General features: G+C 38.0%; 1 protein-coding gene across 1 annotated transcript in view; it reads right to left on the bottom strand.

Annotated features, from left to right (window-relative positions):
• LOC117399559 (STARD3 N-terminal-like protein) overlaps positions 1 to 12,845 on the bottom strand; it is a 21,214-nt gene extending 8,369 nt beyond the window's left edge. The window contains exons 1-2 of the mRNA XM_033998834.3: positions 12,719 to 12,845; positions 4,073 to 4,209 (exon numbers count right to left, since the gene is read on the bottom strand). The gene's annotated coding sequence lies outside the window, so the exon portion shown is untranslated. The remainder of the gene's footprint in view (positions 1 to 4,072; positions 4,210 to 12,718) is intronic.
• Positions 12,846 to 15,015: the final 2,170 nt, after the last annotated feature.

The raw sequence follows: 15,015 nt of genomic DNA, 5'->3' as shown, positions 1-15,015 counted from the left end.
CAAGTGTGTCTCTTCTAATGCGCCAATGTCAGAGGCTGTAAGTGTGCAGACTTTAAATCAGTGGTCGCTTTAAATCCCTCTGTGATAAAGCATAGTGACATCATGGTACAGCATAGATAAGCATTGTAAAGAATAGCACTGTGCAAAAGTTTTAGGCAGGTGTGAAAAAATGCTGTAAAGTAAGAATGCTTTCAAAAATAGACATGTTAATAGATTATATTTATCAATTAACTAAATGCAAAGTGAGTGAACAGAAGAAAAATCTACATCAAATCCATATTTGGTGTGACCACCCTTTGCCTTCAAAACAGCATCAATTCTTCCAGGTACACTTGCACAAAGTCAGGGATTTTGTAGGCATATAGTCAGGTGTATGATTAAACAATTATACCAAACAGGTGCTAATGATCATCAATTCAATATGTAGGTTGAAACACAATCATTAACTGAAACAGAAACAGCTGTGTAGGAGGAATAAAACTGGGTGAGGAACAGCCAAACTCAGCTAACAAGGTGAGGTTGCTGAAGACAGTTTACTGTCAAAAGTCATACACCATGGCAAGACTGAGCACAGCAACAAGACACAAGGTAGTTATACTGCATCAGCAAGGTCTCTCCCAGGCAAAAAATTTCAAGGCAGACAGGGGTTTCCAGATGTGCTGTCCAAGCTCTTTTTAAGAAGCACAAAGAAACGGGCAACGTTGAGGACCGTAGACGCAGTGGTCGGCCAAGGAAACTTACTGCAGCAGATGAAAGACACATCATGCTTACTTCCCTTCGCAATCGGAAGATGTCCAGCAGTGCCATCAGCTCAGAATTGGCAGAAAACAGTGGGACCCTGGTACACCCATCTACTGTCTGGAGAAGTCTAGTCAGAAGTGGCCTTCATGGAAGACTTGCGGCCAAAAAGCATTACCTCCGACGTGGAAACAAGGCCAAACGACTCAACTATGCACGAAAACACAGGAACTGAGGTGCAGAAAAATGGCAGCAGGTGCTCTGGACTGATGAGTCAAAATTTGAAATATGTGGCTGTAGCATAAGGCAGTTTGTTCGCCGAAGGGCTGGAGAGCGGTACACGAATGAGTGTCTGCAGGCAACAGTGAAGCATGGTGGAGGTTCCTTGCAAGTTTGGGGCTGCATTTCTGCAAATGGAGTTGGGGATTTGGTCAGAATTAATTGTCTCCTCAATGCTGAGAAGTACAGGCAGATACTTATCCATCATGCAATACCATCAGGGAGGCATCTGATTGGCCCCAAATTTATTCTGCAGCATGACAACGACACCAAACATACAGCGAAAGTCATTAAGAACTATCTTCAGCGTAAAGAAGAACAAGGAGTCCTGGAAGTGATGGTATGGCCCCCACAGAGCCCTGATCTCAACATCATCGAGTATGTCTGGGATTACATGAAGACAGAGAAGCAACTGAGGCTGCCTAAATCCACACAAGAACTGTGGTTAGTTCTCCAAGATGTTTGGGCCAACCTACCTGCCGAGTTCCTTCAAAAACTGTGTGCAAGTGTACCTAGAAGAATTGATGCTGTTTTAAAGGCAAAGGGTGGTCACACCAAATATTGATTTGATGTAGATTTTTCTTCTGTTCACTCACTTTGCATTTTGTTAATTGATAAATATAAACTATTAACATGTCTATTTTTACAGCATTTTTTCAAACCTGCCTAAAACTTTTGCACAGTACTGTATGTATATATATATATATATATATAGACACACACACACACACACACACACACACACAACCGTATATTCCGCATGCAGGGATGAATTACAACACTGTTGAACTTTTTTATTACATGTGATAAACAGACAAACAATATAGACTATATGACACTATGATACATAGTTAGTATGACATCAAGAGAACCATTTGAATCTTAAAAGAAGTAAGATGAACCAACATGGCCTTTAGCCCTGTTTTTTGCACTGACTGTCACTACTGTAGCTAACATTCATTTATCACTTAAACCGCGTTGGCTCCAGAAGCATAGAAAACATCAAAAAATACTGTTTTGCACGACAGCGGCTGCACAATACATTAGAAGTTAGTAGTCACACAGATTTGTTTATGCAGCTGCACACATGAATTATGACAAAAAGGGTAATATGATTGTAAATTAAGAGGTTCTGCATATCACCTACATTTACTGCTTAGAAAGTGGGAGTAAAAAGAGGTCAATACTGACCACTAACCAAGTCAGAAGACCTTCTTTGTCAATGAGGAAGTAGTCATCTTGCTGGTTTCATTGACCTTGATTAGCACTAATCTGCGATGACCTAATGTTATTTTAGATTCCAAAAGTCTAAAAAGTTTTAGAACCACTGAACTATAGTACTGTGGGTTTTGCACCTTGAAAAATTCATCAGTGCTTGGAAATCACCATTTTTCCCCTGATTGGTATACAGTGAAAGTATCCACAGTATTTAGAGCTTTACAGTATATACAGATTGTCCAACTGTGATGAAACCCATCAAGGACTTTCTTTAGCAAGGTACTTTGGGGTTTAATACAGGACGTCACTAAAGAACAACATTCAGTTATGATTATAACTTGGTTTGGACATTCTTTAGCACAAGTTACTGTAGTTCTCAGGATACACAGACTTTTGTCCATCCATTTGTCAAAGTCCGAGAGACGACTGCCGCGGAGCTGCGGTTTCAGTTCAGAGTGTGTGTGTGTGTTTTGATCCTTTCCCTCCCCCCATCCTTCTGCCTACCCTGTGCTCTTTCCCCTCTTGTTATTCTAAATAACATGGTCTGTCACCCCCGTTTCTACAAATACTGTATCCATCTGATTCCATAAGGGTGTACCTGAAAACGTTATAATATTATAATAACAACTGCATTACAATACTACTAATAATACACATTTTCACCTGGTATTTATTAGACAGTAATCCAATTAATACAATTGACTTATTGAGTCAGTGTTACAGGTTAAAAAAGCAAAAATATGTTTTGGTGGATCTCATACAGTAATGAATAAGGATACTTTTGTTTTGGCTTTTGGCTTACAAGAAGTTGCGCAGGAAAATCCCTACGTCTGCCGGATTCTTTTGAAACACTCAATAAGGACAGCAAAGCACTAAAAAGACTAACAAGAGGCTTCATTGGTAACTATACAAGCCATAGCAACAGGTATATTACATGTTGCACAATTTTGAGTAAACAACATACAGTATGTGTTTTAAGTTTGTGTTTAAGGTCATTGTGGAAAAGATTGAAATGGCAAACCAGTATACATTTCTGGTAAGATATTCTGAAATATTATACAGAAATTAGACAAATTCCCAGCTATGAAGTGGTCAAAGGCCTTTAGATAACCTTCTAATTTAATAAGATACATGTATTCATTTTGCACCCATCTGTAATACTTTTTATAGGGCATAAGCAGAGTAGAATTCAATCATATTCAGAAATATGTAACTATTTAGACCATTTACAGCCCTGGAAAGTACAGACTGTCGACATATACAGTGGTTAGCAGTACATGTTCTCCATTGCACACCAGTGGACAGATAACTAGATAACAAGCAGTGTGCGACACAGATAAGTAATGCATGACCTGCATCACTACCGAACCTCATATTGCTCTTTAACACAGCGTCCCTGGGCTGTGTTAACATTGCTGCATTCCAATGTACCACAACACAAACTTCCAGTCCAACACTGACTGATACAAATGTACCAGAAATAATAGCTAGAACAACCTGAAAGGGCCACCTGTGATGAACTGGGATTACCACAACTGGACAGCAGTGTGGAGTAGTGGTTAGGGCTCTGGACTCTTGACCGGAGGGTCGTGGGTTCAATCCCAGGTGGGGGACACTGCTGCTGTACCCTTGAGCAAGGTACTTTACCTAGATTGCTCCAGTAAAAATCTAACTGTATAAATGGGTAATTGTATGTAAAAAATAATGTGATATCTTGTAACAATTGTAATTCGCCCTGGATAAGGGCATCTGCTAAGAAATAAAATAATAATTAATGAACACCATTAAGGTGCTTTTTTGTTCCTCAAATTGCAACAAAAAACTAAATCCCACTTACTGTAATTATGCTACACTTTTCTGTTGTAGCTAGTCTTGTATTATTCCTCTTGTTTCCTGATTTTTCTCTTCAAACTGTCCCTTCAAGATTGGACCTGCGTTTAAAATTCAAAGCCAGCTTTCCAGTCGAAGGAAAACCTGCATGCAAAGAAAACATTATTACACAATTATGGTATTCAATTTTTGGCCTACAGTAAGTGCATATCAATCAAAGATCTAAAAGACAATTTGATTAAAGAACTGTATAACGGCATATTTGAAGGTCAAGTGCAAGATTGTGCTGTTGTGTAGTGCTTTTCCTGTTCTAACACACACAAGTCTGTATACTCAACTATCTTTCAAGTTATGCAAAAATGTTGGCAGCCTGCCTAAATAGATTAAAATAAACACTTACCCGACCACTAGTTTCACCATTTTTGCCTTCCTCTTTAACAGAATTTTCATGTAGTTTAAAGATATGTAGTTTCAGATTCAGTATTTATGTGAACAAATAAAGCATTCAGGAACAAAAAAATGACACAGATGAAGGATATTCTTGATGTATTATTGTGGAGCAAAGATAGAAATTAGATATTATGAATCATAATTTGAGGATTTTTAAGCCCAGCAGTTATTAAAAATTAGTGTTGGGGGGGTGGGGTGGGGGTGGGGAAGTGTAAACACTGCAGTGTGTGTGTGTGTGTCTAAATATATATATATATATATATATATATATATATATATATATATATATATATATATATATATATATATATATATACACAGTACTGTGCAAAAGTTTTAGGCAGGTGTGAAAAAATGCTGTAAAGTAAGAATGCTTTCAAAAATAGACATGTTAATAGATTATATTTATCAATTAACTAAATGCAAAGTGAGTGAACAGAAGAAAAATCTAAATCAAATTCATATTTGGTGTGACCACACTTTGCCTTCAAAACAGCATCAATTCTTCTAGGTACACTTGCACAAAGTCAAGGATTTTGTAGGCATATAGTCAGGTGTATGATTAAACAATTATACCAAACAGGTGCTAATGATCATCAATTCAATATGTAGGTTGAAACACAATCATTAACTGAAACAGAAACAGCTGTGTAGGAGGAATAAAACTGGGTGAGGAACAGCCAAACTCAGCTAACAAGGTGAGGTTGCTGAAGACAGTTTACTGTCAAAAGTCATACACCATGGCAAGACTGAGCACAGCAACAAGACACAAGGTAGTTATACTGCATCAGCAAGGTCTCTCCCAGGCAGAAATTTCAAGGCAGACAGGGGTTTCCAGATGTGCTGTCCAAGCTCTTTTGAAGAAGCACAAAGAAACGGGCAACGTTGAGGACCGTAGACGCAGTGGTCGGCCAAGGAAACTTACTGCAGCAGATGACAGACACATCATGCTTACTTCCCTTCACAATCGGAAGATGTCCAGCAGTGCCATCAGCTCAGAATTGGCAGAAAACAGTGGGACCCTGGTACACCCATCTACTGTCTGGAGAAGTCTGGTCAGAAGTGGCCTTCATGGAAGACTTGCGGCCAAAAAGCATTACCTCCGACGTGGAAACAAGGCCAAGCGACTCAACTATGCACGAAAACACAGGAACTGGGGTGCAGAAAAATGGCAGCAGGTGCTCTGGACTGATGAGTCAAAATTTGAAATACGTGGCTGTAGCAGAAGGCAGTTTGTTCACCGAAGGGCTGGAGAGTGGTACACGAATGAGTGTCTGCAGGCAACAGTGAAGCATGGTGGAGGTTCCTTGCAAGTTTGGGGCTGCATTTCTGCAAATGGAGTTGGGGATTTGGTCAGAATTAATGGTCTCCTCAATGCTGAGAAGTACAGGCAGATACTTATCCATCATGCAATACCATCAGGGAGGCATCTGATTGGCCCCAAATTTATTCTGCAGCATGACAACGACCCCAAACATACAGCGAAAGTCATTAAGAACTATCTTCAGCGTAAAGAAGAACAAGGAGTCCTGGAAGTGATGGTATGGCCCCCACAGAGCCCTGATCTCAACATCATCGAGTATGTCTGGGATTACATGAAGAGAGAGAAGCAACTGAGGCTGCGTAAATCCACACAAGAACTGTGGTTAGTTCTCCAAGATGTTTGGGCCAACCTACCTGCCGAGTTCCTTCAAAAACTGTGTGCAAGTGTACCTAGAAGAATTGATGCTGTTTTAAAGGCAAAGGGTGGTCACACCAAATATTGATTTGATGTAGATTTTTCTTCTGTTCACTCACTTTGCATTTTGTTAATTGATAAATATAAACTATTAACATGTCTATTTTTGAAAGCATTCTTACTTTACAGCATTTTTTCACACCTGCCTAAAACTTTTGCACAGTACTGTATATATATATAACTGACTTCATGACAAAGCTCCATCTGATACAGTGACCTACAGCACAACAAAGTTCATAGTGATTTAGTGGGTTTTGTGATCCTTTCGCACTTTGCATTGGATTGGGCAAAGCTGTTTATCATATTTATAATACAAGTCTTTCATTAATTAAAATGATGGAGTTTGTTTTGCTTTCAATCTAATAGCCATCGTATCTGTTGTTGTGTTCTTAAATCATTCTCAAAGAAATTAATATTAAAAACACAGGTCCTTAATGGATCATCTATAAACTCTTACAACACTCAGGTAAACATTACGATTTCTGGCAGTTTGCATTAGAACAGAAAGTCTGAATGTAGAGGCTCAGCCTCTGGCTACCAGAGCAGACAGAAAGGGAGTGGCTGCAAGTTAACAGTACGGACATTGGCTACAGGAATATGCATGGACTCCTTTTTGTTAGCTATGGTATTTTGTAATAATAATTGATTACTGTATATTCTGTGTTTCCTTTTACCGTATGCTCCTCTGCTAGCCAGCCACGTTTAGTTTTATTTTGCGCTTGTTTTAGGCTACAGTATATGAGGAAGTTAGCTAGCTGGGTGTACTTTGGTCTGTTTACCTCTCTTTAATCAGTTATGTGTAAATCAACCCCATCTTATCTGTCATTTTTAACGATCTGTAGTTAAATATTTGTAGCTTCATGTATCATACTTAATAACCAGACACAGATGAAGAACAACTTCTCTCAACATCTCACACAAATTCAGTTATTGCGCACCAATTTCACAAATGATACGTATCCATGCTTTTAAGTTCCCGCTTCTGATGACTAGCACAAACTTTCTGAATTGACAACACATACCTACTGTATATAAGCATACAGTGGACACCATACCATCCAGAACACAGTAACGAGTGAGGTTGCTTTTATTGTTTGTAAAAGTCAGCCCAAACGCACTTTACTGATTAACTGAAACCTCTTCAGCAGACATAATAAAGCTGCATGATATTATAAGGAAGCTACCACCAGAAGCACACCTGTGTGCCAGCAGTACTTTAGTCAGGCTGGAAACACAATACCTCTTCATTATGGTGTGCAAAGGTCTGCTGTAGATTGCAAATGTAGTTTCATTGGGTGAGAGAGATCAGAAAAAATGTAACCTAGTACATAGTGGGTAGGCTACTGTGTATTCTGTATAATATGCATGGGTGTAGGGTAACCCTTATAAAGGTTTGCACATGAATTTTACATAGTTTGCCATGTTTTCAATATGCTTTACCATATCTCTCTTGGCTTTACAATGTTTACCATGTTTCATTGTGTTTTAGTACACTTTGCTATGCTTTTACTATGGTACATTTATCTAAGGGAAATTAGTTCAGTGGACAGGCCATGCTTTAGCCTAATTAAAAAGAGGATCTTAAAGGAGGAGCTAAATAAATGATTCCATAAATCTTACCTGTCATGCACTTCCATTTGATACAGGTATGTAGATATTCAGGTTTGAAAGTTATAAAACACCAAAAATGAAATCTGGTACCTTGCTTGTTTAAATAAAGCTATAAGTTTGAATGCCTTATGTACAGTACTTTAAATTATGTTTAAGTAAAGCATACAAAGCATGTCTGTTTTTAGGCATTGAAGGGGTGGAGAATGATTCAGTCTCCTACTGATTCCTTTCGTCTATGAGGTTGTTCCTCTGTCCTGACTTACAGGTAACCAAACGTGGTAAAGCATTAGATGTTAGGCGAAAAAATAAAACAGGCTGTTGTAGTTGTATTTTTTTTAAAAAAAAAAGGACTACAGCTAATGCAGAACTTGGAAATCAGAAAGCTTTTTAACAGTGCAAGTCAAAACTTACATGCCACATGAAAACTGCTAGAAAACTAGAAAACTGTGTCGGAGGAGGGAGAGAGTGGGTTCAAATCACTGGATCTTCAAATACTCACACGTGTTCACACATTTAAATAGGTCAACTGGTTATGGATTGGACATGTCATTTATGTTAAAGTCTACTTATTGTTTACAATCACTTGCACTCTGTTTCAGTCACAATATCCTGGTGACTGAAGTTTCAATCACCTCTGTGGCCACAAAATGGCTCTCAAACATGTCTTCCCTCTAAGTCCAGCTGGTACACAAGAGTGTAACCATGAAAATGTTCCCCTGTGTTGCAGGGGTGCATGTTAATGTACCAACTTAATTTAGGTGAGAAGACATGTTTGAGAGACCTTTTGAGGCAACAGGGGTAGTATAAAGTTCTTTATGACTTTTTTTTTATTTATTTTTTTAATGTCACCAGTGTGATGATGTCATGCCCATACCAAGTTGTGTTAAAACACAAGTGAATAATTGTTTGAGAATTGCCTGTGTGGGATAATGAAAAGCAGTATCCCCAACCTTGATGATATGTGTGTTTAAGTTTCATGTGTTTTACGTATTTCTTTCTGAATGTTCTGAAGGAAGACTGTAGTCTAAATCTGTTTGGCCAATTCTGCTGAAACGTTACAGACATTCTTTAATGAACCATAATAAATCAAGTGGCAAACATTTAGACTAAACGTTAACTATTGAATCTATTACCAATATGTTTCTATTCGTATTTCAAAATCTATTACGTGTTTTTAAAGTTATTAAATGTATCTAGATTTTGTCAGGAATAGAATGCACCTAACCACTTCAATTCATATGATTGCGTGGTTTATCCATCCTGCCTAGTTGGACAGCTTGTCAATTCGATATGGCACACAATGAAGCTGGTGCTTATAGTGTGGCTGTTTGGCATGCGTCAGACCAATACAGGAATCCACATATGTTGATATGGCCGATTCAACTGAAGGTATTAGCTTCATACTGTACTTCCAATTGACTTTAACTTAATACAGTAACTGAAAATGATTACCTGCTTAGTTTAAACCCTATTTGCTAATCAAGGCGTGCCATTTATCTAAGTAGAGAAGGGGATATATTGTTTAATACAACCACAGGTATGTTAAGCATACCAAAACGTTGGGAAGTTGGCTCTCTATATAAGTTTTTGCTCAAAGAGACAATTCCCAACATTTCGGTATGTTTAACATACGTTTGTCAAGGGAAAGTGTGTTTGAAAACAAACATTAGAGGCATTTATAGGCTTCTGATGCCATGGTTACCACATTTATTTCTCTTTAAATCTAATGTCTTTGTGATGTCATTCACCATATAGCTAATGATGTAATGATCTACTGTTCCTTTCTATTTAAACCTTCAGGCATCATGGTATCTAGTCTATTTATTCATGTATTTTCTTTTATTCTTCTATACTGTACTTTATCTAATTTTATTTTTTCTAAAACCACAAACTTTAGGTCATCCATGGTGTGTCTGTTCCTTGTAAAGTGCTGAACTATTGGTTCATTTACTTTATTTCTTATATTTGATTGGCTGTTCTGTATTCTTTATGATGTACCTGTCTTTCCAACATATTTTATGGTATTACATTTTATGCAAAATATACCATATACAAGGTTGCTATCCTTGCATGACAGATTTTTTAAGACTGAATATTTATGTTCTTTATTTGCAATTTCACTTTTATCTTATACTTTACATGTGCTTTTACAGATTTCAGTGTCTCTTAATGCATCTATGATACCTTTATGTTTACTGTGGACTAAAACGTCAGTCAAATTTGCATCCCTTCTAAAAGCTACGATCGGTGCTTCTGGAAATATTTTTGGCATTTTTTCTGAATTATGAAGTATACGTAAATGCTTCCAAATTTGTTTTTGAAATGTTGGGTAATAATTTAGTATATGTAATTATTAATGATACTCTTGACCCTCTCTTCCCTTTTCTTATCAATTCTCTCAATAATTTGTTCTTTACATCCTCTTTTCTTAATTTATTTTTAATTCCTTTCTGTTTTTTGTAATAATTTTTCATCAGAACAGATTACCCCATCCGTTAGGAATTTCTATTTTAGTATAGATAGGTTGTGCAGATGACATATGTAGGTACTGATGCATATCAGTAGGTTTTGAGTAAAGATCTGTTTTAATAGATCCTTGATCAAGTTTAACCAAGGTGTCTAAGCATTCAATTTCAGATTTTGTCCACCTAGATCCAACAAAACATTAGGATGGATATAATTTGCTAATTTATGAAACTGTACAAGAGATTCTTCTCCATGTGTCCATATTCCAAATATGTCATCCACATGTCTTATGTATTCTAACGGTTTCTTGTCTAGAGCCCCTTTCACTAAGGACCCAGAGTCATGCAGGTCGGGTACGTGATTTCACACTGCTTTTGATAAAGCAGGGTTGAAATGGGTGAGAGAAGTAAGTACACAATGCGCATATCAATGCCCCGGAAGCAGCTTGTTACAGACGCTTCCATCCAAGCTTCTCTGGATTGAACCGTCGGCCGAAATGTTGATCAGAGCAAATGCTTCTACATTCCTGCTGCAATCTGGCTCATGCTGTGTCTCAATCAACACAAATATGGCTAGACACAATAAACAGAAATGTTCCCTGCAGAAGTGAAATGTTCACGCAGGAGTGACTGTTTGTTATTGCGTAGGCTCAAACGGCCGTCATGTATTTTGTCTCGCTTTCGGGTACAACTCAGGTATGGTTTCACACTACGTGGGATTCTGACCCGGGTAGGAGTGCCAGTGTGAAAGGGGCTTAGTGTACTCAATAACATTTCCTCCCATTTGCCCATATACGTGCTTGCAAAATGCATACCTAATTTGGAGCCTATTGCTGTGCCATCATTCTGTTTGAAACTTCTATTTCCAAATGTAAAATAACTATTTTCTAAAACTATCTTGATCATACTTAATATTTCTTCTGTAGGTATCATGTTCTTTTTTTTTTTTTTTTAAATTAGTCGTTGCCAATTAGTTTTTATTATTTTCTCCCCAATTTGAAATGGCCAATTATTTTTAGGCTCAGCTCACCGCTACCACCCCTGCGCTGACTCGGGAGGGGCAAAGATGAACACACGCTGTCCTCCGAAGCATGTGCCATCAGCAGCCTGCTTCTTTACACTCTGCAGAGTCACCATGCAGCCGCCTCAGAGCTACAGCGTCGGAGGACAACGCAGCTGTAGGGCAACTTACAGGCAAGCCCGTAGGCGCCCGGCCAGACTACAGGGGTCGCTGGTGCGCGGTGAGCCAAGGACACACTGGCCGACCTCCCCCCCCCCAAACTTCTTCGTTTGTATTTATATTTTGCAATTTCAGTCCCTTCTGCTTTTATATACTCATATTTGTTCATTACTACCAAGCAAAACCTTTATCTACTGGTCTTCTAATAATACTGTCATCCTCTGAGTCTATTAATTCCTTTAGCGCAAGGCTTCTCAAACTCGGTCCTGGGGACTCCCTGTGTCTGCTGGTTTTCATTCCACCGAGCTGTCAATTACTTAACTAGACCCTTAATTGCTTAATTAGACCTGTTTACTTGTTTTCAGCTCTTAAACAGTTTCAGATTTCAAGTTAGCTATACCATTTTATAAGTAACTTGAACTGCAGCTGTTTAAGGGCTGAAAACAAGCAAAATTGTCTAATTACGCAAATTAATAGTTCAATTAAGGGTATAGTTAAGTAATTGAGAGTTAGGTTTGAGAACCGCTGCTTTAGCGCTTCTTCATTCTTAGTTAAATTTGGTTTACCTTTACTTCTTATGTCTGTTACTACAGTATTTCATTTCTAACTACTTCAATATACATGTATAACGTTTGTTTCTTCCCTCTGGAGTCCAATGGTGCTTTCTTTTAATTTGTATTTCATGTTCACGCACATATTTTCACACAGCTGTCTGTCACACTGACTTGACCGTTAAACTAACGCACACTGAAGATACCGAGTCTGTGACATGGATAAGATGCAGTTACAACAGCCTGTTTTCTTGTAAACAGATTAATTGCGAGCGGCTGTCTGTAGTGTCGGATTTCTGCTACATCTGTGCAAATGGAAATGGATGATTGTTTGTCTGACGTCATCATAAATGATCATCACCTCTTAACATTTATAGAATCATTATTTATCCCAAAAGGCTGTCTCAATCTGTATATTGACAGTGTTTTGATTCTTGTATTAATACCACAAACTAAAGACTAGTATTTAAAATGACAACCCTATATCAGTATCGATATTCAAATGTCATAACCAAGAAGTGGCGAGCAGCTGTATCCGCTACCGCAGCTACAACACAGATCCACTGGGTTCACTCCTATAATATCAAATGTAATCATCTCTGTACTTATGATAACAAAAATATACACATAGATAATAAAAAGAAACGTGTTATCTTACCCGTTAACCGCAGGGTTACCTGGAGATATGTTGTGTTGTGTTACCTACTGTAACCAACCATTCGAAGTTATTATAGCATTATGTATCTGAAAGTGAAACTGTGTCATGCAGGTACCCGTGTTGCTGGAGGACAGGAAATGCGGATACACAGGGAAATGTTATATAGAAAGATGGGTGCGTGGGATATGTAGTAAAAAATAAAATAAAATAAAATAAAAAATTTGGCAAAGCAAAATTGGAATAGGAGAGCGAAGATTTTCAAAAATCCCCAGGAATCATATTTTCTTTCTCTGATTTGTGATTAAGAGATTTGAGTATCGAAAACGAACGTGCGACATTGTGACATACCAATGATATCACAATATGAACCAATTCGCACTATTGATAATGTATTGCGATTGTACCAAATAATAACGCTATTCGCACCTTACTGCAAGGACTCCGGTTTATTTATTTATTTATTTATTTAATATTCTAAGAATTATATTTACACTTGCAAAAACTGCAGAGTGTTCTTACTTTTCATAGAAAACAGAAGTGGTTGTGTTTACATCAGTAACAGTGCATTTAGCATTAACACAGTAGTCACTTTTCGATGTGTTCCTGATTACATCTCTTTTAAAACCGAATGAATTCTGCATTAATAAGCTTCCTAAAATAGAAACAAACATTATACAACGTCCTGTTAAATGACAGCCATGGTGAAAATTACATGAACATTAATTATTTAACCACTAGATGGCAGGGCTCACTAAAAAGATAACCAAAATTATAAGGCAGGATACTAGCAGAACATAGTTAATGCATATTTTATAAGGGCAGTATTTCACCAATTTGCATATTCCGAGATCACACTATTTCACAAAGTAATACGAATGATCACACAAAGTGTAATAATTACAATCCATTTACACAACACATAAGGACTGCAGTGTCCTTTGCGCTTATTTACTTCCTGTAGTGAAATATACTACACACAATTTACTGCAGTAAACAGTGTAGTTGCAGTACATATTGTAATAAAGTTTATTACAATCAGATCCAATAGTTACAATTACAGTAAACCACAAAGAAATGTTGAAGTTAATTGCATGGGAAGTAAAAAGTGTTGTATACAGTTCTAGACAGCAATTTAATGGTGTTTTCAGGAATGCTAATGAGTTTACTGTAAATGTGGAAGTTCTATCATTCTTCTTGTTTGGTGTTCCTTTCACAACGAATATGTTAATTGCACCTTGGAGTTTCCAGTCTATTCCCAACATGCCTTTCAATCAAGCTGCTTCAATAAGACTAAGGTTGGGATAAACTGGTGAGGTGGAGTGGGGTCTATAGCAACAGCAGGGTTTTTAACAAAACAGTCATTTTATATACAGTGGAGTCAAACACATCCAGATTGTGACCCTGCCATGACCCCTCAATCTAAAATGTTAACCACTAAGAAATGTGGCTGGTTTAGCAACCAGCAGACGTTGGAAATAAGTCCATTACAATGTGTGTTAATGAGACTATAAATTATACCGACTGCCTCAAAAAATATGTATTAAACTGAAAAGCCCCTCTCTGAACAGTAATAGACTTATGAGTATTTAGGATTAAAAATCATGCCTCAGTATTTGGTCACTGGAGATTTATGTGCCAAAGGGCTTGTGTCCCTGACGCTGAGTTATTGTTCATTAGGAATAATGAGGCCTGGGGACTGGGCAAGTGTTGCTGGCTTACCAGCCCCTATAAATCCTGTGGCTGACTTCATTAGAAGTGCAGTTGGAATGATATACATAGCACTGTGGGTCTCCAATCAACACACACAACCAGTGCAGAGAAGGAGAAATTAAACCGCTCACACTATCCATATTTCTTCTTGCATTTATTAAAACTGGATCAGTTGTGATTCATGTTCAAATCAAACCCCCATAAGAATACATCTGTGTGACAGAAATACAATGATTCTTGGTTGTAAATCTCCCTCCCGAGCTGTGAGGGTGCTAAGCAGTGAGAACAGAGTTCTTTGGACGGGCTGGTCTGACAGTTCTTTCCCAGGGTCGGGAAGTCGGCCAGTCTGGATGAAGGCGAGACTCCATTGCAAGAACGCATTGACCTGGAAGGGAAACAACGTGGCAGCCGTAGATTGGAGAGGCGGTTGCACTCATTTACCAAGGGGTCATGTGTGACGGCATAAAAGGGGGCAGAGAATTGCAATCTGTTCCTTAGCTTGGTTTAAACTTTTGAACTGTAAGGACTGTGAGATCCCCTGTGAGAGATAAAAATGTTTGTGAGTGTTTTGTTTGTCTGTAATTGTC

Source organism: Acipenser ruthenus, chromosome 4, assembly GCF_902713425.1.
Source record: "Acipenser ruthenus chromosome 4, fAciRut3.2 maternal haplotype, whole genome shotgun sequence".
In the NCBI taxonomy this organism is placed as follows: Eukaryota; Metazoa; Chordata; class Actinopteri; order Acipenseriformes; family Acipenseridae; genus Acipenser; species Acipenser ruthenus.
Note: the sequence above shows the minus strand (reverse complement) of the source record. Positions and strands in the feature narration are given on the sequence as shown.